The sequence below is a fragment of the Elaeis guineensis genome, chromosome 13 (genome assembly GCF_000442705.2).
Source record: "Elaeis guineensis isolate ETL-2024a chromosome 13, EG11, whole genome shotgun sequence".
NCBI classification, from domain to species: domain Eukaryota; kingdom Viridiplantae; phylum Streptophyta; class Magnoliopsida; order Arecales; family Arecaceae; genus Elaeis; species Elaeis guineensis.
The window spans coordinates 13,895,964-13,919,412 of record NC_026005.2 but is presented as its reverse complement, the minus strand read 5'-3'; the positions used below and the strand labels follow the sequence as shown (position 1 = coordinate 13,919,412).

Here is a 23,449-nt window from a genome sequence, read left to right as displayed (position 1 = left end):
TTTGTCTCTAATGTATCACAATTCTGTCACTAAAAAAAATAAAAAAATAAAATATCACTAGTCCATCGTTATGCGATCTTTAATATAATTACAAAAATTTATCATCTGTCGCTATTCTGATAGTATTCAGTTGCTAATATAGTGTATTATTCATCGCTACTTTGTCACCAGTCTGTCATTAAAATTAAATATTTTTCATCGCTATATTGTCAGTATGTGGTCGTTAATGTAGTGTCTCATTAGTTGCTAGTGTGTCGTTAAATATAAATATATTTTGTTGCTATTCTGTCATTATTTTGTTACCATACTATTTATCTAACATCTTTGTTAGTCTTTAGTCTATCATGATTCCATCATTAATTTTGTTTTTAAGATTAGATTCCGTCAACAGTCTGTCTCTATTTTGTCACTAAATTTTTTAATTTTTCTTCCTATTTTTTTCAATACCTAAAATTAATATCTGTATAACTAATAAAATCCATAAGAGCAATATCCAATCTCCTATTTTCTGCATCAAGCAACATCAATTCCTCCATTTTCGCAAGATATACTCAATCATGGAATTTATAATATTTTATCCAAAATCAATAAATTATAGTGTTCACAACACCATAAGTATGTGCAAATGCCATAGAATACATATAATGTCAATCATATATATCCAAAACACATGAAATACCCAAACAATAAAGTATATAAAATGAGACAAGTGGCACATAATAAAGCACACAACAAACTATGAAGTGCCTAAATGTGTATCCCCTCCACCATAGCTATGTCCACTTCTATCTTCCTCTGATGCATGCTGCTTCAAAGTAGAGCCCTAAACATCATACATCCACGTATAAGTATGATATAGCACAAAAAATGAAGAAAGATATAAAAGTCATATTTCTTCAACTACCTCAGGTCGAGTTGGAGTTTAAGCCATCGAAGGAAATGTCGATGGAGTGTATGGGTGTGGTGGCATCCATCCAGGAGAAGCAACCCACTAAGCAGATGACCAATGCCATAGAGCTGTAGTCAGAGTCGTATCCGAAGATCTAAGAGAATGCTTAGTTGTTGATCTAGATGATATCGGTGGTGGTTGTGGATGTATCAATTGAGACAAGTCATGAAGAATCTGATCTATTGATTGCTATTGTGCAAGAAGGACCTAACCTATTGAATTTTGTTGTACTTGAATATTTTGATTTAACTTATCCATATTCTCCCATATAAGATGCATCTCCCTCGTCACCTCATCGTTCGAATGTGGCTGCATACCATATCCAACGATGCTATTTTGAGATACTGTATTGTTGGATTTAGATGAAGGAACTAAAGTATAACCTAACCCAAACACTACCTTTTTTAGAAAGTCCCGCAGCAGCCAACCAAGCCTCCTCATCCAAAGAAGGATGGGAAGATAGGTCCACACCATACTTCTATCATATGATAGTATCATATTTCTCCTGTAATGTAAAATCAAAAAAAAATTAGTATATAAATAATTAATATGACAACATGCCTTATGACAGTAAATATGCAAAATAGAAAAGAACAAGAGAAGAAAAATACTTACATTCACTATCTTTGCTTTCTCAAATGTAAAGGTACCATCTTTTCTCTTGTGAGTGTGTTCAAACAACTCTTTATGACAGATCGATCTACCGAGCATCATTTTCTATAATAATTTAAAAACTATAAATTAATGCTCAATGCTTATGAAAAAGTATCATAAAGGCAACAACAATTACTTCAAACATGTCTCCAAATATTGATCTGAACTCAAATATCAATAATTACAGTAAAAAAAGAAATAAAAAAAAGAAAACAACTTTAATACATGCCTAGCTCTATATCATCTTGGTTTTTGGATCTGTTTCATATATACAGCTTTAATACATTACCTCAACGAAAATAGGATATGCCAAGTAATGGGTTACAGGACTTTTGCATACTTTCTGTTTATGACTTTCAGATTTCTAATCAGCACACTCACTGCATACTACGCACTAATCCAATTGTACGGAAAATTCAAGACTTTCATGGATGGCTCACGGTAGCTATTGATGGCATTTGCATTCTCCACTCACAGTGGCATAACAGAATCTTGCTTATCACCACTAGCTGATTGTACCTTCGTCAAATACTTTAAGAACCATACAGTCAGCAACAGGAATTCATTAACAAGGCTCAATTACACTAATGCTGTTGATTCCTATCTTCTCAAGTCCTCTATTTAGGTTTGTTGCTATAATGTATTTTTTGTTACAGCTTAAATAAATATTCTATCTTCTACCAAAAAAAAAAAACATTGATCCGAAGAAGATGCGGAAGGTTGGAACACTGACTGGTGTAATTAAACACATCTTCAAACATTGAAAAAAATCAAAAACCAAGTTTGAAAATCAAGGTGCTTGCAGGATAAGATCAGTGCCAAAGAGAGCTCTAAAAGTATATACCATACGCCTACCATGAGCATACACAGTAGCAGACCCGCTTGTGTGGATGCTCATGTCAGACTGTTAACGGTTCTTTGATGTAGTCTTCGACTTCTTCTGCCATTCTTCTTTTGTTCACTCTGCCACCAAGCTAATCCATTTCTTAGCAGTCATAAAAGATGGCCCTTTTCCAATTGTTTTACTCAAATCTTGTGTATTATTATTCTGCATTACCCATTTTCTTAAATAATGTAGCCTTTGACTAAGTCGTCTTCCTGCAACCTTCATGAAATTTTTTTTCAATACACCTTTAGTAAGACCCGGAGCAAATTTATAACTATCCTGTAAATATTATAGAAGCACATCAATAAGTAAAAAATATTAACTTAAAATCAACAAAAATAAGAATCATGTATGTAATTACTAAACAAGTTTGTTTCATACCACTATAAGAAAACAGTCTTTTTACGACGGAATTATTTACGACGAAAATATTTTTCATCGTCGATAATACTATTTATGATAAAAAAATATTCATCATAAATAATTTACTATTTATGATGAAAATAATTTTTCATCACAAATAGTCGCATATCAACGATGAAAAAAAAATTTATCTTAAATACTTATTATTTACGATGAATATTTTTATCATAAATAATGTATTATTTATTTTAATTTTAAATTTTTAAATATTAGTGATAAAAATATTTTTATCATAAATAATTAAGTATTTATGATAAAAAAATTTCATCATCAATAAGTTTATTTGCAATGTAAATATTATCATGCCAATATTTAAAAAAATAAAAAATTTAAAAATTATTGATTATTTATGATAAAAATTTTTCATCACAAATAATTAAATTTCATCATAAATATTTAATTATTTATGATGAAAATATTTTTATCACTAATGTTTAACAAAATTAGAAATTTAAAAAATTAAAAATTACTTATTATTTGCAACAAAAAATTTTCATCATAAATAATCAAGTATTTCGATCAAAAAAAATTTTCATCATCAATACCTAATTATTTATGATAAAAATATTTTTATTATCAATATTTAAAAAAATTAAAAATTAAAAAAAATCAAAAGTTATTATTTGCGATGAAAATTTTTCATCATAAATAATTAAGTGTTTATGATGAAAAAAATTTATATCATAAATACTTAATTATTTATCATGAAAATATTTTCATCATTAATATTTAAAAAATTAAAAATTAAAAAAAAAATTATAAATTTTTTATTTTTAATTTTGTGTAAGACAACTGCATCTATTTTTTATAGCAGCTGTATACATCTTTTGTCTTTTTAAATGATAAAGAAGTAAATATAAGTTATAATTCAGATTGAACTTTTTGTATGAAAAAATTATATGAAAGTAAGTGATATTCACGGAGTAGAATATAATAGATTGTTTTGAATGAAATGAGCTATACGTTTATTTGCGACATAAAATTTATCTGATCATTACTATCACAATTACTAATGATATCAATGAATCTTTTTGATGAAGTGTCTATCTTAAGCTACATGAAATAGCATGGCTTTCACGATCTCGAAAGATACCGTGCTTCTTGCATCGATTGATGCTCAAATGTATCTCGGTAGGAGTTTCAATCATGAGAAGACAAATGATACGAGCACTCATCTTTCTAGCAATGCAAAGCATAATATGAACTTATGCTTTATAACACAATTTGTACAACCCGCAGGTCTACTTTGATTCTGGTTAATTGCTCTTTGATGCTCACACAATTTTTCTTGAATTTCTTAAGCTCGATCCTCATATGCAATATATGAGCTTCTGGATCTCTAACTTTCTGTTCGAACTCTATCCCCCAAATCTCAATCTTGATCGATTTCTCTCATGATCTCAGAATCACTGCGATATTCTCATACTCCGACTTTCGAAATGAAGACTCCAAGAAAAAGAAGCTCCTTGAAGATTGAAGACCTTAAAGCTATCGATCTCCCATAGTATCCATTTCATTGCGAAAATTGAAGAGCTATACTTATAACAATTATTAGCCATATAAATTAAATTTTTCATCATAATTATATTTTTTATGTAATTTTTTTTAAGAAAAAAGCTTTTTTTGGAGAAAAAAATTTGAAATTCGAGTCGGCATTCGATCCGAAATTCGATCGAGATCTGATTCGAATGAATACCACCATTGAAAATTTTTTTATTGTTAATGGTTTTCGTATTTGTTGTTAGATAGATATCAACAAAAGTTGGATGAACATCAGAGATATTTTTTTGCCTGAATATCTAAAAGGTGTTCGAGATTTTATTGAGTTTGCATGGCATAAGGCTGACAGTGCTAGTCAAATAAAGTGTCCATGCAAGAGATGTATCAATATGGTATATCATCACATAACACTTGTTGAGGAGCATCTGCTATGTTATGGTATGGACAAAAAGTATACCCGCTGGATATAGCATGGGGAGGATGATCCGAATGAAGTTGTATGCGATGATGATAATACTAAAGATGATAATGATGCTGCTGAACCTATCAAACATAGTGGTATAGAAGAACTTTTGGATGATTTACATCAGAATGTTTATTCAAATGTATGCATAAGTACTAGTATATCTGAAGGCAATTCTGATCATGAACACGATATCCGGCTTAAGGTAGAAAGAACTTCTGAACAGTTTGTAAAGTTTGTAAGGGATGCACGAGAGCCACTCTATCCAAATTGTATAAAATTCTCTAAGTTAGAGTTTTGATAAAATTACTTCATATTAAAATTGTGAACCGATAGAGTCAGAAGTCATTTAACCAAAATTTGACATTGATTAAAGCAGCTATTTTCGATGGACAAAGACTTTCGAAATCATATGAAGGACCCAAAATAGTGGGATTGCTACGATAGGATATGAAGAAAAAAAGAGATTGAATATTATGGTGTACTGATAGATATCATAGAACTGAAGTATGAGTCCAATAATTCTGTATTCTTATTTCAGTGTGAATGGTGGGATATTAGTAATAAAAAGATCGATATTTATATCGATCCATACTTTATCAGTGTAAACTTTATATGAATATGGTACCAGAATGATCCGTATATATTAACAACTCAAGCGAAACAAGTAATATATTTGAAGGATCTAAAGTATCGAGATAATTAACATATCGTACAAAGAATAATATTTAGAGGCGTATATGACATACCAATCCGACTAGAGATGGATAAAAATTTAGATTTACATAAAGAAGAAGCTTTTTAAGAGGAAGAACAAATATTAGCTGAGCTTCTTGTTGATGAAAAATTTATAACAGCTCCTTTGAATAGGGCTGATCTGCCGTCCAATAAAGTTGAAGCTGATTTTGTATTAATCTTAATGAGTTAAAGGACGATGATCAGTGCGTAAATGACGATGAGATAGAAGATGATACATGAGTCGATTATTGTGATTCGAAGGAGAACCTACACATCAAGAAAGATTTGAATATTGATGAGTAGATCTATATTCTTTGTTAAATCTTCTCTTGCAATAATGGTATGCGATATAATTCTATTCATTAGAATGTAATTTATTTTTTATGATTTTGAGGAGGATTGCATGCGGCAAGCTGTGGATGCTCATTTATGCTTGCGTTTCAAAAAGTATCGCCATCGCATTCATCAACACTAGTACCATATGATGCAGAATCATGGGGTGGAGGCAGCACGGCATCGGTTATATGACAGCATTAATATGGAGGATTGGACTCTCATATGTCGGTATTATAAGGATCCGATATATCAAGTTACACATCTAAATTTTTTTTTTAAAGTTTAATGATTGAATCATTTATTCTTAAATTTAGTTTGTTACCTACTAATTTGACTGCTAACTATATAGAGACGATGTGTCCAGAACACTGTGAATCGAGCGAGACAGACCGTATCACATTGTGGGGGTTCGAGGTTATTCGCTCATCATATGGAGCAGATGGTAAGTAATTTTTAATTAGTATATTTTAACTCTCTAACTATTTAAAAAAAATTTTATTAATTATTCTCGAATTGTAGAGAGATGTAGAGAATAGCGAGCTTCCTGGTAGGATCGATTCTACCAGCGGACCCACCAGCCACGGTCAGGAGAGTGGACGATAGGGAGTCAGGAGCTTTTTGTATGTTTTCTAATTATTTTTTTCATTTATAGTTTGATTTTCAGTATGAAATTAAAATAGATATAATTTTAATTTTCATGATCATATGATAGGCATCAGATCCCAGCCTATCCCTGAGAGCTCGACCGCACCCACAGATGATAAGATCTGTGATTAGGTGCTTAGTACGAGATCCTGTTATATTGGAGGTCTAGGGCATGGGATTAGTGCTCTCTCATCCTCACGTTCGTCCAAGGCTGATATCCATGCTCTATGCGATGTTCGACTGGTGTAGATGTAGAGGCAGACTACTGAGGATCGACAGCAGGCTGATCAGTGAGCTAATGAGTTGGCTGCACGCATCGACGAGTACCAACTGCTCCAGATCCAGATGATGGAGCAGATGGTGCAGATGGAGCGGATGATGCAGCGATAAGACAGCAACAGGCCGGTCTGAGCTCTTCCAAGTGCTCCCTTTCCCCAGTCCATTCTCCTTCTGCAGATGCCGATACTTGACGGCCTGTTTATGTTACTTTTTATTTTTATTTCAGATCTCTTGTAATTTTAATTTAATATAATAAAATGATAAAATTTATTTATGAGTTTATTGTGTAAATTTTTTATTTTAATTTTATAGATTATAAATAAAAAATATTATAAATATAAATTAAAATATATATTCATAAATAATTTTAAAAAAATTATGTGTAAATTTTTAGTATTTTCGATGAAATTTTGACCGCTGAAAAATCTATTAGTGATGAAAATAATTGATCGTAAATAATTTTTTTAATAAATTTAAAAATACTAAAATTTTATATTAAATTATTAGTGATGAAAATAGTTTCATCATAAATAATTACTTGTGACGAAAATTTTTGTCGGCAATTGTCATATTTACGATGAAACTTTTACGTTGCTAATATTTTTTTATAAATATGAATTTTATAAAAATTTTTAATTAAATTAATAGTGATGAAAGTATTTCATTGTAAATAATTTTTTAAATTATTTTTTATTAGCAACATAATAATTTATTATAATTTTTTTAATGATGAAAATTTTTTAATGATGAAAATTTTTTATCTGTAATATCAATTATTGACGATAAAATTTTTTTTCTATCATAAAAAATTATTAACGACGTCATTATTTGTGATAAAATATCAACGATGATAATTTCGTCACTATATAATAACTATTACCGATGAAAATCTAGTATTAGTGATGAATTTTTTACGTCACTAATACCCTATTCTGTTATAGTGTGAAAATCTAGTATTAGTGCCTATTCTATCGAGTGATAAATACTAAAATTTAAGCAAACATATACTCAAAAATAGTATGCAAAAATTAAAAAAAAAAAAAAAACCAAGAGAGTTTAAAAGCCCAAACTTATTAAGATAAAAAGTTCTTAACGTTTAAACAGCCTAAGGAAACTCAAGCACAAGAACTACATAAATAAGTCCCCGCAAGTGATAAAGTGGTGACGATGTTGGTCTACTTCATTGTTGAATATAACTGCAAAAAATTAATTATTCATCTTCATTCATGGCCTAGTCTCTTGAACTTGAGCACTTAAAGTGGCAAAAATGTGGAGGAAAAAAGGCAAAAGACATGGATATCATTATTATTAATTAAGTTCAATTGGCATGGCATACACCCCCTGCATCCACTGATGGTTTGCTGAACTAGATCATAACTGAGAGCCAACATAGGTTGACATGGCACGGTATGCAGAGTTCTCATGCTATGCTGTGCTTAAGTTGAAACAATGCTTCCAGTAATCTTGACATGACAAGGAAAGTTCCTAGATTAATTTTTTCTAGATGCAATTAGTAGCAAGATAAAAAAGAACAATTACACCAACAACATATGTCAAGCCTATATAGGTTAAATATGGTTGTTGTCTAAGAGACTAAAACATAAACTTTAATTGTCAGAGAACATCTTTTCTTCTGCATAAAGACAGCCAACTTCAAGAGGAGTTTACAGTTCCATGCTTGTCCCAATGAAAAAATCACAATGTATATCAGTTCCATACCTATAGGAAGTCCTCCTTCCCCACAGATCTCTAACAAAAAAAAATGAAACGAAAAGAAAAAAAGGGAAAGGAAAACAAATATATCAATCTATGTGGGGAAACGTATTACTTTTGATTTCTTCCACCTTTTCGGTGCTTTTCTCTTTGTTTTCACCTCAAGAACCAACTCACACCGCCACAAACAACTGGAATCCCATATATTTGAGACAAAAGCCCAAATGGAACCTAAGAAACCCCTCTCTCTCTCTCAAGTGCTCTCCTTACCCAAAAAAAAATAATGAAATGAATAGAAAAAGAAGTGGAAAGAAAAAAATGATCAAGGGAAAGGTCTTACCTTAAATTTATTTCTGTCTTTCTTCTACTTTTGTGGATTTTTCCTCTATTTTCGTCCTATTTTCCTCTCCCTTTTTGTGTCCTCAGGAGTCCCAACCGGGTGGGAGGCTTGGGACGGCCAAATAGGGTTGGACGACAGGTGCTGGGGTTTCTCGTTGGGTACTTCCTATCTGTTTTCTATTTCCAGAAGCCTCAATCGAGTGGGAGGATGGCTGGTGTTCGCGTTGGGTATTTTCTCTCTATTTTTGGAAGTCTCAATTGAGTGGGAGGCCTGAGGAGTGCTTTTCCTGATTAATGTAAAAAAAAAATTTATTTATATAAATAATTTAATTTTAAATTTATTTATCAGATTGATACAAAAATGATAAAACGTCATTTTGAATGACGTTTTATCGTCACCACATCACCCCCCATTTTTCACGTAGACGACATCAAAAAAATAAAAAAATAAAAAAATAAAATTGCCAAATAATATGACATTTTAAAAAATACCATATTATTTGACGATTTTAATTTTTTTCACAAAAAAATAATAATAATAAATAAAAATAAAAATTTTAAATTTATAAAAAATAAAAATTTTAATTTTGATAACAATAAAAATTATCATTTAAAATTAGTACCTCCATTTCAAATTATCTTTTTAAAAAAACATCTAAAAAAAATTGGTGTAAAAAAAAATAAAAATACCATAAAAAAGAATTGAAAAGAAATAGAAATTATAATTCTACATTTTAAGAAAATAAAAAATTTAATTTTAATTCAAATAAAAATCATCATTTCAAATTACAATCTCCTTTTCAAATTAATTTTTTTTTAAAAATATCATAAAAGAAGAAAAAAATAAAAAAAAATAAAAATAATAATTTTGAATGAATTTTAAAGAATAAAAATTTTAATTTTAATTCAAATAAAAAAGATAATTTTAAATTATTTTATCCATTTAAAATTAATTTTTTAAAAAAATATCTAAAAAAATCTTAAAAAATTAAAAAAATAAAAATACCATAAAAAAATGAAAAAAAAATGAGAAAAAAATAAAAATTTAATTTTAATTCAAATAAAAATTTTAATTTTAATTCAAATAAAAATTTTTATTTTAATTCAAATAAAAATCATCATTTCAAATTACTTTCTCTAATTTAATTTAATTTTTTTTAAAAAAATATATCAAAAAAAATTAAAAAATTAAAAAAAAGTGCCATAAAAAATAAAATATTCAAAAAAAATAAGAAAAAAATAAAAATTATAATTTTTAATTTAAAAAAATAAAATTTTTAATTTTAATTAAAATAAAAAATATCATTTCAAATTACTTTCTCTATTTCAAATTATTTTTTTTAAAATATTCCAAACAAAGAAGTAAAAAATGAGAAAAAAATAAAAATTATAATTTTAAATTTTAAAAAATAAAAATTTAAATATTAATTCAAATAAAAAATATAAATTCAAATTATTTTTTCCATTTAAAATTATTTTTTTAAAAAAATATCCCAAAAAATCTTAAAAAATTAAAAAAAATACCATAAAAAATAAAAAAAAAATAAAAATTATAATTTTAAATTTAAAAAAATAAAAATTTTAATTTTAATTCAAATAAGAAACATCATTTCAAATTACTTTTTCTATTTCAAATTAATTAATTTTTTTTCATACCGCACCGTACGTAGCTGTTCGTGCTCGTACCAGATCGAGATGTACTAGTACAGTCTGATTCATCTCATAATTAAATTATTCGATATATTATTATTATTTATGTTATAATTTTTATAGCTCTTTTAGCATAACTTTTTCTCTCCTAATGTTCTGAGACACATTAGAGTATGTGTATCCATATCCAGAAAGCATAATATTCGATCACTTGAAATTAAATAATATAAAATAAAATTAATAATATTAAATAGAATAAAAATATCAAGCGTACAAAAAATAGTATAATAAAAGTTTCAAAAATACTAAGTACAAATCTAAAAAAGATTAAATCCCACAAGGACGTCGTGGTGCCCGTGGTCGCTTGGACCTTCTCAGGAAGGTCCTCAACGGCTGCTCCTGCTCCTGCTGTGATGGCTCCTCCCCTATATCAGTAGAGGAGGTCCGCTGGTCATGCTACTCAGGAATAACTGATGCTGTCGGATCATCTACGGACTGAGCGACCCGCTCAACCCTCTCATCTGGATACACGGATGGACCTGAAAAGAAAGTATCATACTCATGTGGTCAACTGATTCCCGGTGATGTCATATGGGGATGTAGGAAGAAGAAGGCGCTGCTATCTGTGGATCAAAAAATGGTGGCATCTGTACAGCATCTAGTGATGACATCTGCGGAATATGTGGTGATGGCATATGTGGAACATATGGTGACGGCATATATCTCATATCTGGCGCATCGGCTGCTCCATACCAAAGCGCATAGCTATATGGATCAACACCAATCACCACTAATATTTCGAAACTTGTTCTCTCTATCTCACGCAGTATCTGAATCCGTTCATCCTCATCAGTCGTAGATAAAGCACGACGAGCATCCAACACAAGACCCGACATAGAATTAATCTACAAAATAAAAATAAAACAGTCAATATACTGTAAAATATAAAATAAAAATATAACACAAACAACATAAACTAATTTTCGTAGTCTTACCAAAAGATGCACAGCAGAACTCTCGCCCTCATATCCGAAAACTGCATACCGAGACTGTCCAATGACTCACACTGTAATGCTAAAAAATCAAGCCATGTAGTCATCAATATATGAACGGTCTCTCAAAATGGGATCACCATGAACAATGTGATCTCGACGTACATCCCAAATATCGATGTATTCTGCATGTCTGATATGCTAGTCAATACGAGCTCTCCCTCGTCGATCAATACGATAAAGTCCCTGGCTGGTATCAAACTACTCTGGGATATCCTAAATCTGACCAAACTGCCACAGAACATGATCGAAAAGATGCCACTCTACCATATCAAAATAAATAAGTGGCACCCTAGCAGTCCATATATCATGTCCAACTGTACACATCTGTAGCAATATAGCCAATATCTCATTTGTATATGGCTCCCACAAAAACTGATAGAGTTAAAATAAAAAAATTAGTAAGCTAAAATTTTAATAGATTGTGAATACTGTAAAATGATATTTGTAAAAAATTTAAAATTTATCCGTCTATATATATCAACTAATGTATCCAACTGGCACCTATAAATTCGTGCCACTCTCGTCGATACGTGATGAACGTTGAATGCAACGTTTCATCTGTTTCACAATCTACTCATGTTAAATAAATTTTATCAAATTTAAAATAGTAAGTTTCAAATAAAAAAAATAATATTTTTATACCTATATCCCAATGGTCCGCCTAGTCTGAATGGAACATCAGGATCATGCTACTCTGATGGCATCTCGAGCAACTGTCGTCGTAATGGACTGATAGTCGGCATACGCTTCCATACCCAAATTTATAAATTTTAAAAAAATCATACATGATATATTCAATATTTAAAATATAATTGAATATTAAAAATAAAAATTTTTAATTCACATACCTGTAATAATACAAGATAACCACCAATCTCGCTTTGATCAGCATAAGAATCCTGACACATAGCTCTGTACAGGCAAGCTAATACTGCACTGCCCCAACTGAGTCTACGAGTGAAGTCTAAATCCTCTAATAATGACAAAAATATCAACTTCATCTTATTCATTAAAGTATCGGATAACAGGACACCACCTAACAACCGCAGCACCTGACCTCTAATATACTGCTGCACCATCTCCTCTGGTGCATCATCTGCAATATGAAAATATCGATAACGATCATCCAAATACTCAATCTTAAGTCATGAATGATCGAAAAAGTATGCGTCAGGCTCAAACCCTAGCAATCGCAAGCACAAAGCCTGCCACTCCAGAATGGTAAGCATGGGATCAACTCCGGTAACTGGATCGCCATCAACTAGTAGTCCAGTAAAGATGCTGATATCCTATAAAGTGATAGTCGCCTCACCAAATGAAAGATAAAATGTGTGTGTCTCTAGACACCATCTCTCAAGCAAAACAGTAATAAGACCAACATCCATCTGTATATGACCAATCCGATATACTTCATAAAATCCAAGATATCATAAATAATCCAGCACTCTATGTAGGATGTCCTCTATCCTCCATAAGTCAGCATCGGATCATCGTAGACGAAGGTGTCTGAGCTCCTGTAATAAAATATAATAATTAGATAATGTATATAATTTTTCAAAAAAAAATTTAAATAGTAAATAAGATTGGAATGCTTACGTCGCCATCTAAAATAGTCTGTGATCGATGATGCTCATGCAATATAAGAATATTGCTGTCTTGAGGATCAAGATACCGTGGATCGTAAGCCATAATACGCTAATGAATCTAAAATAATGATATTATCACAAGTGTATTAAAAAATAAGAAATACGATAGCCATTCATTTTATGAGAAATATATTTTAAACATAATATTGTCACACAATACAACTTAAACATAAAATTCAGTTCATCACATGATATTAAACACGTATATTCAAATACAATCTCATAGAAATACATAAAATAATAATGAAAATATATTTTTGGAGCCTTTAATTTCTTTCACTGCTTGAAGTTGAAGTGTGTTGAAGTATCCTAGGACAGCGACGGTGGTCATGACCCTGTTTCTTACAAATACCATAATGATTCTTACTTCTTATTTGCCTATCATCCATCTCATTTCGTAATCTTATTGACTTTGGTCTACCTTTCTGCTTGGGTCACAAACGATGATGATCAGGAATACATTTGAACATACATGTATGCATCCAATAATCTTCATGTGGTAATGGATTAAAGTCACCGCTCTAAACATTCATATATGTTGTAATTGTATATGCATCATCCACAAAATCACTAAAATGTACTGCAATTTTTTGACACACAGCTAAAACGTGTGAACATGAATATTTGTACAAGCTCCACTTTTCATAAGAATATTTTTTTTCAGCTAAAGTAGCAGTATGAAAATTTTTTCCACCTCATAATCCTATGCTTGCTCTCCTCGTAAGTACTTCATATATACCTTTTTGAAGGTTGAATGCTGTTACTCGGTGCTGGTTAGCTTTAACTTGATCTTCAGCAATCTTAATTGCAACATGAAGAGTAAAAAGATTATTTGGATTCTCCTCTATATATCTCAAGGCTTGGGCATGCCTCGTATTGAAGTATTTCACAAGGCGATAAAATGTCATTTGAACACAAGCTGTAATTGACACATTTCTAGCTTCTCGTAAAACACTGTTAAAAATCTCCGACAAATTTGTAGTTAAGACACCATAGCGCAGGCCATCATCATGTGCCAACGTCCACTTCTCCTTTTCTATCTCGGACAACTAGCTCCAAGCCTCTTCATTTACTGTTCTGATCCTACCCATGATAAAGTTGAACTTGCGAACTTGATGAGTACTTTCTGCTTGCCATACTGCTCTTTTTAGCTGCACATTTTTAAAATAAGTATTGAAATTACTGCAGATATGTCTTAAGCAGTATCAATGATAGGCACGTGGTGGACTCCATCCAATAGACTCATCTGCAATGGCATTTAATATACCTGGATGCCTGTCAGAAATTAAGCATATTCCATTTCTATCTTTGACGATAGGTATTCTGAGCTGGAAAAGAAACCAACTCCAACTTGCAGTCATCTCCTTATCCATAATTGCATATGCTAATAGAAATATCCCATTCTCTGCATCAATTCCTGTTGCAATTAACATCTTACCTTTAAACTTTTCATACAAGTGCATGCCATCAATGCTGATTACAAGACGGCAGTGCGTAAAATCCTAGATAGATGGTTTGAAAGCTCAGAAAATATAATTTAAAATTCGGACATTGGAATTCACAGTTTGAAAAAAAATTCATGAAACAACTGTACCAAGATTTGCATGTTGAAGTGCAGCCATATAATAGGATAATTTAGCATAAGACGGCTCCCATTCTCCATAAATATCAACCAATGCCTTCTACTTTCCATACCATACTTTCCTGTATGACACTGTATATTGAAATTGATCATTAACGATTGCCACAATAGCTTCAACTTTAACACCGGGATCTTTCTCAACAATATGTCGGACTAGTATGTCAATCATCCTTCCACTGATATGTTTGTGGTCTCGACTCAACCCCGTAAACAAACAAGTATGAGGACCCTCATATTTTGTGATTTGAAAATATCCATATTTTTTCAACAATGCAACACGAAGCCTCCATTTATAATTTTGAATATTATCTGATGATGCGCATCGTACGGACCATAATTTTGAATGCGACTGAACTATATTGTATATTCGATGCTTCATAATGTGATAAAGATCAACAGCTCTCCTTCATAATTTCGAAGGGTGCCGTAGGGCCGCACAGGCCCACCACTGGAGGGCCGTGCGGGCCCACCGCCGGTCCTCTAACGCCGACGGCCAAGGAAAAAGAGGGAGAGAGAGAGAGGGAGAGAGAGAGAGGAAGAGGGAGAGAAGAGGGGGCCGGCCAAGGGAAGGGGAGGGTCGAGGCCCGCCGCGGGGGGCTGCCGTCGGGGCACGAGGGCCTGCCGCCAGCCGTCTGTCGTCGGTGGCCAAGGAAAAAGAGAGAGAGAGAGGAAGAGGGAGAGAAGAGGGACAGAGAGAAAGGAAGAGGGAGAGAAGAGGGGGCCGGCCAAGGGAAGGAGAGGGCCGGGGCTCGCCGCGGGGGGCCACCGTCGGGGCGTGCGGGCCCGCCGCCGGCCGTCTGTGGTCGTCGGCCAAGAAAAAAGAGGGAGAGAGAGAGAGGAAGAGGGAGAGGAGGGGGCAGGCCAAGGGAAGGGGAGGGTCGGGGCCCGTCGTGCGGGGCCACCGTCGGGGCCGCCGCAGGGGCGCACGGGCCCACCGCCAGCCCTCTGTCGTCGGTGGCCAAGGAAAAAGAGGGAGAGAGAGAGAGAGGAAGAGGGAGAGAGAGGAAGAGGGAGAGAAGAGGGGGCCGGCCAAGGGAAGGGGAGGGCCGGGGCCCGCCGCGGGGGGTCGTCGCCGGGGTGAGCTGGCCCACCACTGATCGTCTGTCATCGACGGCCAAGGAAAAAAAGGGAGAGAGAGAGAGAGGAAGAGGGAGAGAGAGAGAGGAAGAGGAAGAGGAGGGGGCCGGCCAAGGGAAGGGAAGGGGAGGGTCGGGGCCCGCCACGGGGGCCGCCATTGGCCCTCTATCGCCGACTGCCAAGGAAGAAGAGGGAGAGAAGAGGGAGAGAGAGAGAGGAAGAGGGAGAGAGAGGGGAGAGAGAGGGGAAGAGGAAAGAGAGGGGAGGGAGCTCACCGTCGTCGGAAGCTCGCCGTCGTACCGTCGGAGAGGAGAAAACATCGGAGAAACGCCGAAGAAGAGGGAGAAGAGGGAGAGAGGATTTTTTTTGGATTTTATGCTTCAAAAATACGAAAAGGAATGGCATTTTCAAAAATACCATTCCCTTTGGTATTTTCAAAAATGCCATTCTCTTTGTCATTTTTTTTCTTTTTTTTCTTTTTTTATAGTTTTTTTTAATTTTTTTTAATTTTTTTAGTTATTTTCATGTGATTTTTTAATAAACAAAATTAATTTAAAATGAAGATAGTAATTTGAAATGATAATTTTTTATTTAAATTAAATTTATTTTTTTTTTAAATTTATAATTATAATTTTTATTTTTTTACCATTTTTATTTGAATTATATTTAAATTTTTATTTTTTTAAATCCAAAATTATAATTTTTATTTTTGAATTAAAATTACAATTTATATTTTTTCAATTCAATTCTTTTCCCTTTTTTCTTTTTTTATGGTATTTTTTATTTTTTTACATAATTTTTTTCTTTTTTTTCAGATATTTTTTTAAAAAAATAATTTGAAATGGGGAAAGTAATTTGAAATGATATTTTTTATCTGAATTAAAGTTAAAATTTTAATTTTTTTAAATTTTAATTTATAATTTTTATTTTTTTCACATTTTTTCCCTTTTTTGCTTTTTTATGGCATTTTTTTCTTTTATTTTTCTTAAATTCAAATAAAAATTTTAATTTTTTTTATAATTTAAAATTTTAATTTTAATTTTTTCCCATTTTTACAATTTTTTTTTGTTTTTGTGAAATTTTTGTATGTATTTTTTTCATTTGTTTGGAATATTTTTTAAATAAATTAATTTAAAATAGGGAAAGTAATTTGAAATGATGTCTTTTATTTTAATTAAAATTAAAAATTTTATTTTTTTTAAATTTAAAATTATAATTTTTATTTTTTTTTGAATTTTTTTAAATTTTTAACTTTTGCATGGTACTTTTTATTTTTTTATTTTTTTATTTTTTTGAACATCTTTTTTTTAAAATTAATTTAAAATAAGGAAAGTAAATTGAAATGATGTTTTTTATTTGAATTAAAATTAAAATTTTTATTTTCTTAAATTAAAAATTATAATTTTTATTTTTTTCTCATTTCTTTCTCATATTTTCTTTTTTTATGGTATTTTTTATTTTTTAATTTTTTTAATATTTTTTAGATATTTTTTTAAAAAAATTAATTTTAAATGTAGAAAATAATTTAAAATTATATTTTTTTATTTGAATTAAAATTTCAATTTTTATTTTTTAAAATTCATTCAAAATTATCTTTTTTATTTTTTTCTCATTTTTTTCTTCTTTTATGATATTTTTTTTTAAAAATTTAATTTGAAAAGGAGATTGTAATTTGAAATGATGATTTTTATTTGAATTAAAATTAAAATTTTTATTTTCTTAAAATTTAGAATTATTATTTTTATTTCTTTTCAATTCTTTTTTTATGGTATTTTTAATTTTTTTTTGCAATAATTTTTTTCAGATATTTTTTAAAAAGATAATTTGAAATGGAGATATTAATTTGAAATGATAATTTTTATTTTTATCAAAATTATAATTTTAATTTTTTTATAAATTTAAAATTATAATTTTTATTTTTTTCTATTTTTTTATTTTTTCTCTTTTTTTGGGGAAAAATTAAAATCGCCAAATAATATGGCATTTTTAAAAATGTCATTTGGAATGGTATTTTTAAAAATACCATTTCAAATGGTGTTTTTTATTTTTTTTTTGACATCGTCTACGTGGAAAATGAAAAAAAAGGTGGGTGACATGGCGATGATAAAATGCCATTCAAAATGATGTTTCATCCCTTTTGCATCAATCCGATAAATAAGTTAAATATCAAATTATTTTTATAAATAATTTTTTTAAAATTAATTAGGTAAAGCACTCGAGGCTTGAGCAGGTTGCTAGGTGCCAAGTAAAATTTTACATTTGAAATTCATATCTAATTTATTTAGAATCATTGCTAAGATAGAATTGACAGTCAGAACGAGTTAAATAGATATAAATTAGATCAAAAATTCATCAATTCTAATTCAATCTATTTATATTAGTAAAACAAAAATTTTAATTTGAATCTAATTTGATCATTAGACAGGTGATTTGATCTGATCCATATAATTCATTTATTAAATAAATCAAATTAAGATATATACATAGATTTAACATGTTAAATCGATTTGGAGTTAATGGATTTAAACATATTAAGCGGGTCGGCTTAAATGCAACAGAAATAGATTAAGCACATTTCAAATAAATTAAAGATCCAGGAGGATCATCAGATTTAATATGAATTATTTTGACCACTATGGATTAATGATCTAGGAGGATCATTAGACTGGATGAAGCTGTTGGCTTGTAAACTGGAGAAGTCCTGCTCCATTAGATCATTGACTCATCAATGTTATGGAGCATGTCATCTTGAATGCGGCAAATATTGCAGGAGCTAAAGTGGCTACTATCTACCAAGATCAATAGGGCCGTCGGCTAGCTCATCATTGAAAAGCATTTCAAATCAGAACAAGTGAAACTTATGGTATGCTCTGTGCTGGTTGAACAGTTTAAAATTTAAAATAATTAATTTAATTAATTTAATTTAAAGTAAACTAAAGATAGTTTTAAATTATTTTTAGAATAATTTTAAAGTATTTAATGTATGTATAGTAAAAGTACAATAAATGATTAATAATTTTAGATAAATCAATCTCAAAATAATTGATTAGGATTAAATTTTATGACATTAATTGATTTATCTTAAAAATTTTAATACATAAATCACATAATAGATAAGCAAATTAACATGTAATAAAAAATAATTTAATTTAAACAAACCAATTTAAAAACTTGACAAAATTAAATTTGATGATACTAACTTATTTCTTTTGAAATTTTTAATGCATTAATCACATAATTAATAGATGTCTCAAAGTACAATAAAGAATAGTTTTTTAAAAAAATAAATTTAAAAATAATTATTAAAATTTAAACTTTCATCTCTATTCTGTTTCTATTCCGCCCTTGTTGTAGATAAAAAATAAAGATCCGACTCTCTGTGCTGTTGCTCGATCGTCGCTGCACAACTGTTATTCTCAAAATACAGTTGCTAATTTGTCACTAGTCTCTCTTTAATATTTTGTTTGAGAATACATATTCGTTAATAATTAATTGCTATTCAGTCACTAAAGAAAACTATTTGAGACATATAATATGTCGCTAATTTGTCACAATATCGTTGCTACATGTATCACGGATTTATCCAAATCACTCTCTATACTATCTCTAAAAGGTATTATGTCGATAACAGCATCCATCTCTACTTAGTCCCCATTTTATCTCTCTTTTTTCACATCATTGTCGCTATTCTGTCACTACGTCATTACTAATATTTCGTGAAAATTATGCATCAATTTTAGCGACCGATGCATATCCATCACAATTTTATTACTATATAGCGGTCATTATTCTATCACAAATCTGTCGCTAGATCACCTGCGAGTGCTATAGCAACAATGTTTGAGTATTGTCACTATGCTGTCACCATTCCGTCTTTTCTTTATCAGAATAGTGTCACTATTTTGTCGCTACACGGTTACTAATATTACGTGATAATTGCATGTCAATTTTAGTGACTGATGCATATCCGTCACTATTATGAATTATATAGCGGTCATTATTCCATCATAAATCTGTCGCTAGGTCACCTACAAGTGCTATAGTGATAATGTTTGAGTGTTGTCACTATGTTGTTGCTGTTCCTTCTCTCTTTTATCAGAAAAGTGTTGCTATTCTGTCACTACATCGTTACTAATATTATGTGGTAATTACACGTCAATTTTAGTGACTGAAGCATATCTGTCACCATTCTGTCACTATTATGAATCATATAGCGGTCATTATTCTATCACAAATTTGTCGCTAGATCACTTGCAAGTGCTAAAGTGATAATGTTTGAGTGTTGTCACTATGTGGTCGCTGTTTCATCTCTCATTATCAGGAAAGTGTCGCTATTTTATTGCTACACCGTTATTAAAAATATATGAAAATTACATGCCAATTATAGTCATGAATATTTTTCTATCCATATTCCGTCACTATTATAAATTTTATAACCGTTATGCATCCGTCACGAATTAGTCACTAATGCATCTGCAAGTGTTTCAACAATAATTTTTATATTTTATCACTATGTTGTCATGATTTCATCGCTATTAGCGAAAGCATACCAATCGATCTTGGACATTGCTAAATGTCTATCTCTAAACTGTCAGATTCTTATAATGCTACCTAACAAACTTCTCTAATGATCTAACAAATCATAGAATGGCCTTCTCAACCCCTCTATAAACAGAGGGTCAGGGATCTTCCACCATTAAGTCCAATTCTCGAAAACTAGGAGAAATTCTGCTAGTAGAAAATTAAGCCAAGCTCTTGGTTCCTACTCAGCTTTCTTCCAGTTCTATCCAACTTCTCTTACTCTTCTACTCTTTTCCACCCTTGTTCCTAAGGCTCGAACTGACTTAAGCATCGAAGGATCAAGAATCGGAGGATCTCCATCCGATTTCTTGACTAATTTTATAGATTGATGGAGTTTTCGTCAGATTGAGAAGATTGCTCTAATCCAATCTCACCCAAATCGATTCATTCTATTTCAAATTTTGAACCCTGCGGCAACAGATTGATGCTAAAGGAAGGGCTTGTAAATTTCTTTTATGGGAAAGATGGTCAAGGCAAGGGCTCAGCATCCTTCTCCCTCTGCTCCAGAAGAAGGAGCATCGGAGGCACCACCGCAACAGCCAATTACTGTGGATCCCCAAAAATTCAGCTTCCTCATTCAGCAAGTCCAAGCCCTGACAGCAGCTATCCAATAGCTTCAAAAGAGAGAGAAGAACCATCGAAAGAAGCTCTTTCTCCAAATGTTTTATCTCAATACAATCCTCAATCGGCCCATCAAGACAAACACCACATTGATGAGACTGACAGTGAATTTGCTCCTAGCTCTTTGAAAGTTCAAAGAGGGGGTGACTTGGAGCATAAGATCCTGAATCTTGAAAGGCATATGATGGAACTCCAGGTAGAGAGTTGATCTCAGAATAAAAATAGTTTTAATTTTCAATCTCCTTTCTCTCATGAAATCTTGAGTGAATCTATTTTGAATTAGTTCAAGATGCCCGCCATCGAGTCTTTCAATGGCTATGCTGATCCAATGGATCATATCGAGGGCTACAGTGCCCTCATGGCTTTACAAGGAGCTTTTGATTTCCTATTATGCATTATTTTTTCTGCAACCCTCAAGAAGGCAGTGAGGATTTAGTTTTCTGGACTCCCACAGGGATCCATCTCTTTTTTTGAGCAACTTGGGAGATTGTTTGTCACTTATTTTGACACTAACATACCTCATTTGAGATATGTGGATAGTCTCTTCTCAGTTCAACAATAAGAAGGAGAAGATCTTTGAAAGTACGTAGCTCATTTCAACACGGCCACTCTAGAGGTAAAAAATTTTAATGAATCATTTGCCATGTCTGCTTTGAAAATGAGACTCCCAAGTAACCATCTGATTTTTTCTTCGAATAAGAACTTTTCGGATACCTATGATGAGATGCTTAATCGGATACACAAGTATGCCCAGGCTGAGGAGGAAGAAGCTATCTTAAGGTAGGCAAAGAATGATAAGACTGAAAAAAAATAGCCAAGAGAGGGTGATGAGTGGACTGAAAATTCAAATCAACCTTGAAAAAATTCGAGGTCAAGAAGTCCACCTTGGTATTTTAATTCATATTCCCCTCTGTCCGCTCTTCGAGCTCAGATTCTAATAGAGATTGAAGAGAAAAGATATCTCTGAAGGCTAAATCTTTTGAGGGCCCCATCAGAGAAAAGGGACAAGCAAAAGTATTGCTGCTTTCATAGAGATCATGGCCATGACATCGAGGAATGCAAACAACTATGAGATAAGATAGAAACCCTAGTACGTTGGGATTATCTCGATAAATATGCCAGATCAATCAAATCTGAGGAATACAGGCCTCCAGCATAAAAAACTTCTGATGATCACAATTGATCAACTGCTGGTGTTATCAATATAATATCCAGCATCTTATCTGGCACTGATGACCCATCCCCCAAAGGGCAGAGAATTAAAAATATTTTTTTTTCTAAAAATGATGGAAAGAGGATCCAAACACCTCATAATGATACTATCGTTGTTTTTATAATAATAGCAAAATATGATGCAAAAAGAGTTCTTATCGATAATGAAAGCTCTATCGATGTATTGATCTATAATGCTTTCTCAAAAATGAATCTGGTTGGACAACTTAAGCAGATCAGCACTTTCCTCATCGGATTCTCGAGAAATCAAGTGGCAGCTGAAGAAAAAATTACTCTACCAGTTACGACGGGATAGAAACTAAGGCAGTCAACAGTATAATTTACTTTTCTGATAGTTAGAGTTCCATCTACTTATAATGCTATACTCGACCAACCTGATCTTAACGCCCTCAAGGCTATTGTCTCTACTTACCATCTGCTAATACATTTTTCGACCAAAGAAGAAGTTGGTGAAATGCATGGTGACCAGACGATAGCTCGATAATATTTTATAATTTCTATTAAAATGATCCAATCATCAAAAACTGTGCCAGTTGATATACCAGATGCATTGGATGGGGTCGGAAAAGTTCGAGATGAACTGGCAAAAAAGCTTGAAGCCATTCCTTTGAGAGATGATCCAAAAAAAATGATCTAGATCAATGTGAATCTTAAACCTGACTTAAGAGAGAGACTGATTAAGTTTTTGGGAGTAAATGTGGATGTCTTTGCTTAGTCAACTTCTGATATGTTTGGCATCCCTATCAATATGATTATTCATAAACTAAATATGGATCCAAACTTCAAGCAGGTTCAACAGAAGAAAAGAAGTTTCGTCCCAAAAATATAAAAAGCCATTAATGAAGAAGTTGATAAGCTCTTAAAAGCTAGCTTCATCAGAGAAGCTCATTATCCGAAGTGGATAGCCAATGTTGTTATAGTCAAGAAAGCTAACGGCAAATAGAGAATCTGCATTGATTACAAAGATCTCAATAAAGCTTATCCGAAAGATAATTTTTCTCTATCGAGAATTGATCAGC

At 31.7% G+C, this 23,449-nt stretch overlaps 1 long non-coding RNA gene across 1 annotated transcript; it reads right to left on the bottom strand.

The window, feature by feature from the left end:
- Positions 1-592: 592 nt before the first annotated feature.
- On the bottom strand, positions 593-9,156 carry LOC105056441 (uncharacterized). The gene is made up of 4 exons (XR_012136458.1): positions 8,927-9,156; positions 1,565-1,666; positions 905-1,454; positions 593-823 (listed from the first exon to the last, which is right to left on the bottom strand). It is a non-coding gene; the product is annotated as an uncharacterized lncRNA (long non-coding RNA).
- Positions 9,157-23,449: the final 14,293 nt, after the last annotated feature.